This window comes from Athene cunicularia (genome assembly GCF_003259725.1).
Source record: "Athene cunicularia isolate RWA chromosome 8 unlocalized genomic scaffold, athCun1 chr8_part1, whole genome shotgun sequence".
NCBI lineage: Eukaryota > Metazoa > Chordata > Aves > Strigiformes > Strigidae > Athene > Athene cunicularia.
The window spans coordinates 22785254-22798616 of NW_020799109.1; positions in this window are offsets into that span (position 1 = coordinate 22785254).

Genomic DNA, 13363 nt, shown 5'->3' on the forward strand with positions numbered 1-13363 from the left:
GAACTAATTACTTCTTAAATACCATTTGAAGGATGTGGGAAGGAAATCCTACGTAATTTTAAGCAGCTGCCTTTAAGAGTGGGAATGATTGCATTCATACAGTTGTTCTGATCCTACACCTGACTTCAGTGACGTCCCTTTGTAAGTTCAGAGATCCACCCACGCTGCCATACGCCCATTCAGTTGTAAAACTGCTGGCTTATGTAATTTCCTAATTCAAGGACTAAGAATGTTGGCAGGTTTTATTCCTTAATGCGTTTTTCTTTCCTGATTAAAATGTGATTCCTATGAAAAATAAAATTTTATATTATCAGAATATACAAAAAATAAATGGAAAATTGAAACCACCTGTTCTGGGAGCTTCATTTCTTCTTTTCAATAAGTTTTTGGACATTATTTCCTCACTTTCCTGTTCTTTGATATGGGAGAATTGATCACTGCAGTGGATTTGCATGAAAAACAATGGGAATGTTCAGAGGTTACACAAAATTTTGCAGTAATTGTTCTTGTAGATAATAGCAGAGCCATTCTCTTCCATTCAGTTCCACACAGCCCTTAATATTTGCATCACACAAACTTTTGGTGCTGTTACTTCTTGAGCTATACCCCACTCCACATGGAAATGAAGACAATAACCTTTGCTGACTGTGCTATACAGAATATGTAACATCTTCACGGCTGGGCAGAATAACACACAAAACCAACAAGTATTCTGAAAATCCACCTGCATTTCTGTCTTTGTATTCAGCACGCCAAAAAATAATTGTCTATTTTCAACATTATAGTAAGGTGCACTTAAACAAGGCTGCTTTAAATCCAAAGCCAGGTCCTAACCCTGGAAGATCATTCAGTCATCACTTTTTCTAACAGTAGCCTTGCACACATGACTGATTATGATAAAAAAGTTGCTCGCTCACTAAAGAGACAACTGCTCCACAATCAAATTTCCAGGTACTTACATTGCTCAGGTGGCAGCTGCGCAAACTCATCCCTAGCCATCCACCCAGCCTCCCACCCCTCCAGTGGGTGAATTTGTCATCCCAATGGTGGACCTATGCCAATGAATTATGTACAGTCTTGAACTGACTGGGATGCATAACCTGTGCGCTTGTAATCAGGTCTTGTAATTAACTTGACTCTTGGAAGATCAGCACAAAACAAAGAGTTACGGTGTACGAAGTTATCTCATCACCACTACAACTGCAGCAGGAGCATTTACCAAACACAGGCTTCTGGAGAAGAGCTGCAAGTGAAACTAAAATGCCCAACAGCCTGGGGCTTCTAGGTAAGTCAAATGTGTGCACCCCAATTAGGAAGGAGCTCTTACGGCGTCACTCCACACAGGGATTTCACTCTGCTTTCCAAGACAAACAATGCTTGATAAATCTCATTAGCAATATCATATAACCCCTAGAGTAGATGATAAACACAGATATTCTGATTGGTAGAATTTATTTTCTACATTAGAAAGGGTCATTACTGAGGTAGTGACATCTTTGTTCAGAAGAAGCAATCTTACCAATGTATTTGACCCACATAACAACAATAACCGAGACAGTGCATACAATATGAGAATTCACATTAACATTTTAACTTTCTTTCATTAAACATTATTTAAATAAAATACTTATGAGCAATTATTAGTCTAAAATAAGTGGAATAATCATACCATAAAAAAAGCAAGTATTATTGATCACTGATCAAAGCTGGTTACTAAGAATGGCTACTTTTTCTAAAGCATTATTTGCACACTCACAGTTTACAGTATATTTTTAACCCCTGTATTATATTTGTAGAGAAGGATATGCAAGAATAAATGCTGACAAGAATGACCATGAGATTACTGAGTTGAATGTGTTAAGGCCATTGATTCATAAACTCATAACTGCCATCCCATCTGCTAGCTCTTTGTGTTGGGTTTTTGTTAGTTTGTTTTAATGTGAAAATGTCCAGTGCCGTATCCCTTAAGCTAGGAAGACTTGCTTAAAATAGATTAACACACAATTTAACTTTCATAACTTCATTCATCACGTTATTATATCAATCTTTTATCAATGTTGCTCCACAGAACTGAGCAGCACTACATGCATGCAAATGAAACAGAATCATGGAGTTACCACAGCTCACAAGAATGGGGAGAAAAGTACCAGAAGCCTAGTAGATCTGATCAGGTGAGTTATACTGTTACAAAAATATGAAGACTAGAACGAAGATTCAGCTTCTAGGAATATTTGAAGCAAAGAGAGTGATAATAAAGTGTATCTTGGAAAACTACCTAATTGTAAATTAAGTATCGCTTCTAATCATTACTTTGTGTTCTGATGATCATCTTAGGCTGATAGAAATGTTGTCTTCTGTCACCCCAAGACCCGTTCTCACCATGTGACTTATTTTTCCCATTACTTTACATAATGAAACGTTTCAACACATATTTAAGATATCAATAATTGTCTTCTGCAACTTTTTTTTTTTTTTTTCTGATCAATTTTTAAAACAAGATCTCTCTTTTCTACCTTATGTATCAGGTTATTCCAGTAAAACCTAGTATGTTTACTCTTTTCTGCTGACTGTTATACATTTTCCTTTATCAAAAATGATCCTGGCACATTCTGTAAGATCTGAGGCATGACTACATTTGTGCTCTAAAGAAATCAAGTAGGCAATGCGTATCATTGAACTTGTGCATTGCTTGAAGACTCCAATCAGCCCTAGAAGTGCTATTTTATCATTATGGCTACTTTGCCAAATACATCAGGATATTTGAGCACTTGTTATAGCGTACAGCACCTTCATTTATTGCCTGAATAGGCAGCATTTTCCTATCCAGTATGTTCTGGAAACAGACACAAATCTTATTTTTTCTCTCTGAGTGAAAACTACATTTTAGAAACTCTCCTATTGCTGCTTCACACTTGAAATTGTTTTCCAATAATAGTACAGCTCAGCTTTTTGAAAAATAAATTAGCCTCTACAGATGTTGATATTAAAAATTACTCGAGATAATAAGTCAGATGTTCAAGATTAAACATATTTATAGTAGTAAATTACATTAATTGATCTATATACCAAGGTGGTCAGATTTCCTTTAGTCTAGAGTCTAATAGATAGCACCAACAGCATCACTATCCTGAAAAACAGGTGTCTGATTTACTTATGATAAATACAAGATTTCACTATCAAAACTGCAATTTAAAGACTGAATAGGAAAAAGATGCACCAGAGTTAATATAGTGGTCCTCTTCAGTTAGTACATGCAAAACTAGGTTATATTCTCCACTGAGGAGCTGCCCTAATTTACAGACAACTGCAGCAAGCACTGGTGAAACTTGTAAAACCTTGCTATAGACTGGATGAGCTTATACAGCCTGTGATTTCCCCTGCTGCAAATAATACCACCCAAGTCACAGCCTACAGCAGCTTTGCCTTGATGCCATATGAGTTGCACTGGTACAGTCGCTCTTCTTGGCTGCCCACAGTCAGCTGGAATCCCAAACCAGCTGGATTCCAACTCCTTGTGTCATGAGAAACACAATAAAAATCCCAGGCAACAGCTTTTCTTCAAAAATGTTTAAAGAGATTTTTAAATCTTTAGACACAAAATTAAGGTGAACTTTCCATTACACTAAACTTTTGCTAGAATACAGCCATGTCTTTTGGTGCAAGATAGGGAGTAACTTTTGAAAAACCTGTCTCTGCCAGCAGGTGGGAATAAAGTTGAGTAGGAAGACACAACTTCTGGAAGAAATGGAATTTAGAAGCTTCCTATCTTTTTCACTGAAAAAGACATCAATACCCATTACCATCTGGTGTGGAAGAAAATTGTATTTCTTTAAACTGTAATGACTGTGTTGTAATCATGTGAAGTAAATAATTTTGAAACCTGAGTGCTGTAAGGCCACTCTGATAGGGAACATTTAATGGCTTTTATAGATAAAGCAACTGTTGCCTTGATATAACAACTGATACAATTGTAATAAATTACATTTAATAACTACAAAAGGTTTCCAAATAAGATCAAGGGTTAGTGAGAAGGACATTTACATCAATTAAAAATAAACATATTCATGGATACATCTATAAATGTTATTTAAGTACAAACTACATAAATACTAAAGCCTGTGTAGCACTGAGAACTAACTGTATTTTATATATATTATATATATATATATACACATATATTAAAAAAAAAAAAAAAAAAAAAAGTGTAGAAGGTAGGAAAGGGCAAAATTAACTGATACTGCTGATCTGTGTTTTGCACATTTGTTTAGTTTGACACAAATAGCAGGAGAAAATTTGAGGTAGGAGGTTTAACACCAGATTTTTCCTTCCTTGACACTAAGGACAAAGAGATGCAAACGGAAGAAGAAAAAGAGTAGCTTTTAATTACTGAAAAGATTCTGGAAAAGGGATGGAATTGTTGATCTCTTATTCCTGTGGTTCCCAGCTTCTGCCAGGTAAGAGAAAAAGCAGCACGGAAACCACAGGTTCTTGGAAGGAAGTTACCACTCTTCACCAGAACTCATCTTGAATCATAAGAAAATACTTTCACAAGCATTAAGTCTGCAGGAACTACAAATACATAGAAGGAATGCTATTTGACATACCTTCTAAAACAGATTTAAATAAAGATTTATCTGGCATATTTTCAACTGCTGTAAGAGGATTCAGCTACTGCTTATGGCCTTATATGATAGCTGTAAACCATTTGGGGAAAATAGAAAATTTGACTGCATGTCTGGAAAAGCAAAAGTATAAATCTGCTATAACATCCCTCAGAGGAAAAGTTGTCTCAGGTCTGAAGTACTTCCCATGAGCCAGCCCTCAAAATTTCCCCTTAAAGAATAACAATACTTTATATAACTGTACAAAATATAATCATATATAGTTACATACAGAAAGAGGAATATAGGTAAGAATTTCCCATCAACACTGGGATATTCAAATTCTTTAGAATTATATCCTACTTTAAAATGTAAATCAGATCTAAATAATCTTATCTAAGTTTTGCGATAAACCTTTGGGAGGATCTATCACATCAAGTTCTGCTTCTGAGAAATTTTGCAGCCATGTATTTAGACAATCTTTACTTTTATCATCCAAAACACACAGCTGCAATATTGATAGAACCCGACAGTTAAATCAGTTCATGTAGTGGTTGGGTTGGGATAGCAGTTTCGAATATGTAAGTCAAATATTGATACAAATTGGTTTTCCAAGATTATCTTTTGGGAGGCAGCAGATGTATAATGCTCCTGAAAATGAAATGGACTATGACAGGTATGCTAAATTCTGCTTAGATAGGCCTCAGTGGGAACTGGCCCTCCTTCATAATTTAAATTACTGCTCTGTCACATTTTAATACAAGAAACAGTGTGTCCGCTCATAGGATTTTCCCATATTTTGACTGTAGAGCACAAGTAGGTCTTAGTCTTTTGTTTTTACGATTAACATTAAGATTTCCCATATTTTAAGGAAAGAAAAAAGAAATTAAACAGTAAAAAAAAATGCAGAAGAAAGTATACATATATTTTGGCTTCAAAAAAGGAAAAAAAATATTTCATCCATCTTGTATATTTTAATAGAGCATAACATAGCTAAGAATGAGGCCCGCATTACACAGTTTAGAGTGCATCAGCTTACACATTTTGCATATTATGCACATTTAACTTTAACGTGTTTTTTTGGGAATGCGTTCTTTAGTCTTATTAGTAACTCTTTTAGGGGTAAATACTATCATGCTATTTTAGGCTAATCTACACTAATTTTCTATGGACTAGTCCTAATGTTTTCTGGACTGTCTCCTAGATCTAACCAGAGCAACACCTTTCTCATCTAGAATCACAGGGTTGTCTACAGCTACTTTCTTGTGTATGCACAATGGAATTATTAAACCAAAAGGAGATTAGTGGTTTTCTCACATATGTCTTTTTTTTAATTAAATGTCCTTCAAGTCATGTCGATTTTTGGATATTACAGCAATGTTTTAGCTGAGAATTCTGCGTATTTTTTAGGGACACTAAATTACCAATAATTTTTTTTAAAATTAGTATTAAAAAAGAATTTTTTTTTTTTTTTTTTTTAAAAAAAAATTTTTTTTTTTTTTTTTTTTTTATCTGACATTTGTAACTAATACCTAATGGCAGTGAAACATCTCTCTCTAATGGGGCAAGAAGCTTCTAATAGCCAAATAATTTTTAGGAGATGATAATAGTAGAGTTGATAAGATTAACTGCAATACTTAAGTGGCCATTTATGAGGTCTAAATTAATGAGTTTTGAACAGGTAAAAATGTATAATCGCTCTAGTAATTTATAATAGCTGCTGTAGTTATTAGCTGAATCATGCCACTTTTTAGCTTTGTCATGCTAAACTATTTGTTGTAGGATCACCCAAGATGTTCCTCTAGTGCAAACTTTTGTCTCCCTATTTAATTTTTTTGCCTACTCTACCCCAATAACTGCAAATGGCACTAAGAATACATTGCATTTTTACTCTGACATAAAACACCACACAGATCTTTACGACAGAAAATGAAGGACAGTTTGTACAACTGAAGGGATCAGGGTAGCCAGACCTGAAATTAACTTACTAAGTTCATAAATAAAATAACAAGGTCATTAACTTCTATTCCTGTGAAAATTGTGGTCACCAGTGGGCCATCTTTTCATCATTGTGTCCAAATAGATAATCTCTGGTCAAATTAAGAGTTTTAAGGAGTACAGCAATGGTGTTTCTTTAAGTTTGGAAAGACTTCTCATCTGTTATCAAAATATCTCATCTCATTACTGAACAAATTATTTTACAAGTACATAAACCACTGCAAAACAGATATTTAGATTTTTATGAAATTTTATTTCAACTATCTTTATCCCTTCCTGTAACTCTGAATTTCTCTGAATTTTTTTTTCAGAGAAATATAAAGCTGTAGATATGCACCATAATGGTTCAGCCATTGCGGTTTTGTCACAAGCAAAATTTTCCCTTCTGGTTCAAGTCTGAACATTTCAGAGGCTCTGAACATGATGTGATCGGCCAAGTGAGAAAGGGACATCTTAAGGGCATACAAAATTGACAGCTGCTTAGACACAATTAAGTGCCTATAGCTTTTGGATGAATGGTCAGTCCAACCACTGTAAAATTTTCTAGATCCAATTCACAGCCATTAATAAAATATTATGAACATTTCTTGGCACAGCCTATTAAATTTAACATAGCAGTTGCTTTGGATATTTACAGTGTATTATGCGAAATATTTTATTGTCCCAAATTCAAGCATTCACCCAGATTCAAACCTTAGCGGATTGTGTGACATGCTAAACCTTTAGCAGCTAATAATAACAGAGTTAAAAAAAAAATCTTTAAAGACCAAAATACTTTTTCACCTGTTCAAAGACCAAAAGCCTAGAAATGTATGACCTAGATTTTTACAGCAACAGGTCATTTTTGAATCTTCACTATCTGGGTGCTTGATTCCATGTAGCCTGATCTTCAGGGACTACATTATATTTATCTATTTGCAACACAAACTCCTTTACAATGTAGAAATTCAGGATCCCAGAGTGAATATATCCAATTCCACTAAACCTTTTTCTAAAATCCTAGTGAACCCTAGTTTCTTTCATTCAATCAGATATACGAATGGAGAAAAGCAAATGGAAGAGTGAATGTGAAAATCAAACCTAGGAAGAGATGTGATTATTTTCTTTTACTGCCAAAGATTTGCGGTCACCTAACACAAAAGGAAAACAAAACCATTAGGTTTCTAAGACCTGCCACAATATTTTGATCAGCCGACTTTTGATCAGCCAAATATTAAAAAATAAAAATGCCATCACTTCCAACAGACAGAAATAGCTTGTCTTGTTCCTGATTGTAGTTATTGGGGTGGCTGATCCAATTCTGACATCAATTTTACAAGTGATCTTCTGCTTAGGGTTTGCCAGCAAAAATAATTTGAACGTAAAATCTAAGGCTGGTTGCCCAACCAATACTCTATTTCCCACTCCTACTATATATAAACTGCACTTTAAATTTCATCTTTAACAACGATCACTTAATTAAATAACATGCAGGTGTTTTAAGTTCTTCTGCTTTTCTTGAATTTGATGAAAAGGTGTAACAGTTGACAAGCAATTGAACTTAAAAGTGAACATATCTTTGATGTCAAGTGTGTCTAAAGGATTCCCAAGTAAGAGTAATATGAAAATGGGCTCACCACCACTCATTGTATTCCCAACAGTCACCTGCTGGTCTAAGTGCCTCTGTACCATTATAAAAATCTGTCAAGCATTCAAAACCAATTACACACAGGATGTCAAATGCTGTCATGCCAGCTGTCCTTTTGGTCCATGGCAGCTCTCACTGCCCATTTCCAGTTAAAAAACACTGAGCTACACTGCTGTTTTTCTCAGCTGTGATTCACTGCAATATGCTAATCTGATTTCTATGTACCTTAATACCTTCATATAAGGAAATGAATATTTATACATAACAATAGTATTCTAGAAATTTGCATAATTACAAGTATAATGAAAAAGTAAAAGCTATTTTAGGACATATAAACATCAAGGTACAATTTTAAGGGGAAATCATGAAGTACTTAAGTAGTTCATGTGTGTTGCCTTTTTCTATGGTTGTACATGACATTAAAACAGGAAGCGTTTTCAAATAATTCTTGTGTTCTCTCTTCTGCACAGCACATGGACTTTCATGCATTCATTTACAATGACATGCAGTAGGAATGCATGGTACAATTATTTAAAGATGTGAATCTGAAAAGAATGTCTCCACTTGGCTACCCAGGCAGCCTTCCCAACCTTATGTTGAGTCACATACTACTCCCAGTGCTAAAAGCCGTTTCAGTATCCAGAAATTTAGAGGAACAAGATGCTCAGCTAGATACTGATAACTGCATTTAATGAATAATTTGAATAACATTGCACTAAACTACCAAGCCTTGTCTTCTTACTTTGTGATAGCTAATTTTCTTTTTTTTATTATTATTGTTGAGGTAATATTTTCCCTTTTCCATATGAATTTTGACATTACCTTTACTGGAGGAAGATCTATTTCTGTCATAGTGATTTACGTCTTTCGGAGAAGTAAGCTCTTGTTTGGGTAAAGCTTTTAAATGTTTTGCCAAATTCATTAAAATCAAAAGTGTAATGGAAACATTTTGTTTTCCTACAGTGTTTTTTAGTAGACAAGTTTTGAAACTTTTGAAGAGAAAAAATCATGGCTTCTGAATTGAAAGCATCTGTTCTGACACAATTCTATTGCAAGAAAATATTTGAAATGCTTTATTTTCAGTCCAGTGTGAAAAAAAAAAAAAAAAAAAAAAAAAAAAATCAAAGCTGTTGTGTGGAAGAACTGACATACCGCAAAAAGCTGAAAGGAGTTTGCTGATAGTGTCAGGAACACTTTTCAATAAAAGCTCCAGAGGAATTAAACATGAGTTTTTGTCAAAAGCGTTTGTATAAACACTTACTGTCCAACTCTGCTTTCACTGGAGACAACAGCAAAATACCCCTTTAGAAAATATGGTGTTAAGGGAGTGAACAGCAAAGCACATCTATTACAAAGGTACATCTAGTGATAACTGTATTCTTCTAGTATTTATCAAGTTCACACTTGCTTCACAAAAACCTCTATAAAATAACTCTTAAAATATTTTAGAAGACCCCAGTCTTCCCACATAGCTGCTTTTACTGTTCCTGCTAAAGTTCGGTCTCTTGCCAGAAGCCATATGTAGCTGTGAAATAGAGGTTAGGTCAGACAGCACAGTGAAAAAAGTGTTGGGATTTTACAAGAGTGTGGCTCCACGTGTACTAATGAACAGTATGATGACATTCTGTCTCTGATACACACACATTATTACAGCAAAGGAAAGCTATAAATATATTTTGTTCTCGTATCAAAACAGAAAGAAAGAGTGTTAACTGATTTATTTTTTTTTTTATCACTATTTGTCTGCACACAGAATAATTCTGTCTTGCTGAATACACATAGCTACCAGTAACACTGAAAGATGTAGGCAAAAGATTAGTGGTTTTTCACATGTATCCATTTTAAATAAAGGCTAAAACTTAATGTCAATAATTAAATAAGGTTGAAAGTATGCTCTCTAGAATAGTATAATCAATGTTATGCAATATTAATACTTGTAATTTCAAGAGAAAAATGAAAATAAATTCTCAATTTATTTTTACATTTATTTACTTGCTACAGCCTTATCAAAACTGTTTTAATCCTCCATAAGCTGACTCTAAAGGTGACCCTTCTTATAAAGCCCTCTGAAATCTTATCTATTTAGCAAGTAACAACTTTACCTGTCTTCATTAGGCCTTTGAGCATGACCCCTCTAAAGCAAAGACTGTTTTTTTCTAAATGGAATCCAAGACTTTGTGCTTCACTCCTCAATGAAGTTCTTAGCTGCTAAAAACAGAGAAGTGTTCATTAAATGTACTACTACTATTAATAAAAGCTTAAGAGTGATAACAACAGCAGATGTCATAAATATATTTTAACAAATGAAACAGTGTAATTTACTTTCTATCCAAAACATTTGGACACTGCTGTAATAAATCAATTGTCTCCAAAATGAACATATTTCATCGTTTCCAAGGTTACAGAAGTCTGCAGTCCTGAATAGGTTTTGTGTTAATTTTAAAATACTGAAAATTTTGCACTAGTGATTCACAACACCACTACTAATATGATGATAGCTTATTGCTTAGACCTGTCCATGCAGTATATATTGAATAATTTGTAAAAGACAAAGAAGGATGAAGTAGTCTTTTTGGCCATCATCCTCATATTCCGGCCTGAATTAATTACTGGGTGCAATTGTTCATGTGACCATTCCTTAAAAACTTGACACTAGAAAGCTGTGATATAAATCTATGTGAAAAGAGGATTATTTTCATAGCTTTGAAAAGTTTCTTCATGCTTGGAAGCCACTCCCTATTATGACCATCTGAAGAGTGCACTATAGGACCAATATAATAACAGGAAAAAAAAAATAAATTAAATGTTTACTTAAAGAAGATGTCCCTTCAGTGACCCCACCAGGAAATTTAGAAAATGTCACCATCTATCAGAATCACAATCACAACATAAACCAGTGTCTCTGAAAAAGGTCAGAGACCTTTTTGACCTGTATGTGTGCATAGAAGCCCTTGAATAAGGGGACATTGTTTTCATGTTCCATTTAAAGAGGGGGGGAACTTAGTTAAATAACAGCATTACAAACTTCATAGCTACAGATATTTGAAAACTTTCTAGTGTTTTTGAAGGATAAAATTTGAAAGGCCAAAACCTGAGCTTGTATAAAGTCAGCCTTTTCCCATATATTTCAAAGAATTATGCCTATTTATGCTGCTTAAATGTTTAGATTCCTCTCTTTCCAGACATCTTAGCAGTTGACACCCATTTTTATCACACTGCTATATTAAAGACACACTAGAACATGTATCTAGAGCAAAAAGTAGTAACAATTTTCAGTTTATGTAGAAAAGTCAGTGCTTCTGGTGCACATGACATAATGAATGGGTATAGGTCTAGTCAATAAATAACAGTCAGTGCTGGGAATAACCTAATTTATAGTAATGTTGTTACACTACCAATCAGTGCAGCTCGTAGAATTATAATAGGGGAAAATCTGCTTAGCAAAGCCACACTGGGGTATATCACTTTCCTACTAAAGAATAATCTGAAACTCTTCAGACATTATACACCTGGTTCTCCAAGACAGACCCCAGGTGATGTAGCCACAGAATGAGTATGTAGTACAAGCATTGAAAGCTGCTTTGTAACAATGTGTTCCCGCTCTCTCTTGTTTAGGGTATAAACCACAGACACATCTCCCAGAAGCTCTGCCAAGTTGATGGGGCACTGTAGCAAACCAAAGCACAGGTTTTGATGACTATGTATAGTCCCTTGAAGACTTCCTGTTCCATTTCTGATGCATGTCCTTATCTATTTTCTCTCTGAAGCTGTAAATATTTGAAAGTAAAAACTAGACAGTGTGTTGGTTCACTTGTACCTTGTGCCCACTCTCATCTGCTACCAACTCTGGTGTCTGACCAAGCTATCTTCTGCCATGTGCTCAGACATATATCCTAAAAAAAAAAAAAAATATCTTTAACTATCTTATCACAGTAGCTACTCTTCTTTAAAAATAAAGGAATTTGAAGTAAGGTTTAAGAGCAGCTTAATTTAAGAGACTGAAGTTTAGTCAGATGGCAAAGAAGAGGTATGAGCCAAAGATCATCTACAAGAAGCTGAAAATTTCTTTTTCTCAGGAAACATAACTTTATAAGAAAGCTTGAGCTCCGAGGACCCAGAATTTGTGGTATACTACCATATAAAGATTTTTTTGCTGGGCAGAAGGAAAAGTTCATTTTAAAAACAAAGCCTATAGTGAAAAGATAAAACCAGGACGTGGTACTTGCCCTAAACTCACAACACAGTGCATTCTGCTTATGGAGGATAAACACCAAGTTTTGTAAAGCAAGTATCACATGCAGAAACCTTAAAATAATCCTGCACTGAACACACCTGATCCTTTGAACCCAGCTGTGGGATGAGTTTTAGAATGGTGAAATACTACATCAGTGACAGCCAAGTATAGCTGTCAGGAAATCTAAGTAGCAAGATGTTCTTCTCTTCCTACCCTATAGTATTTTGTGAAGAGAGATCCACCCCTACACACCCATGTCAACACATACCTGAAAGTTTAGATGTAGTAGTTCATTCACCTCCTGCATTGTATTGTGCAGTGCCTACAAGTCCAACCCATGGGCTAGAAACCCTGTGTGGGATTGTGGGGTTGTCATGGTACAAATGCAATCAAAAAAGGTCCAGTTCCTCACCCTTAAAAACAAATTATCTCATATACTTAATGCTCTACACTAAAAACATGCAATAATTGTTGAGAAAAATATCATGAGATTGCTTTCATGATGAAGATGGTAACAATGTGTTTTTGATGGTGAATAACTTATTTGATAGTTAACATGAAAAACAGTTAACTGAGTTAGACCTAAACATCTGATTAAACAACAAAAAAAAAGAATAAATCTATAGTCCTCTTATAATTCATTTCACCTTTTCACCTAGCTTTCAAGTCTCTGTCAAGTCTACACCATTTTCATCAGTGGTTGCCAGTGATCTCAAACACAAAGCAGCATAAAGGACAATTTAGATCCGATTAGAAGACTAAAGTGAAAATGATCAAAACACCAAGTTACTACAACTACAATGGCTGCAACCACACAAACAGAGGCTTTACTTCACATTGCCTTTTTTTAATAGGCTTCATCAGCACACCTGAATGAGTGAGCTAACTCTACTTTCGCTGAAT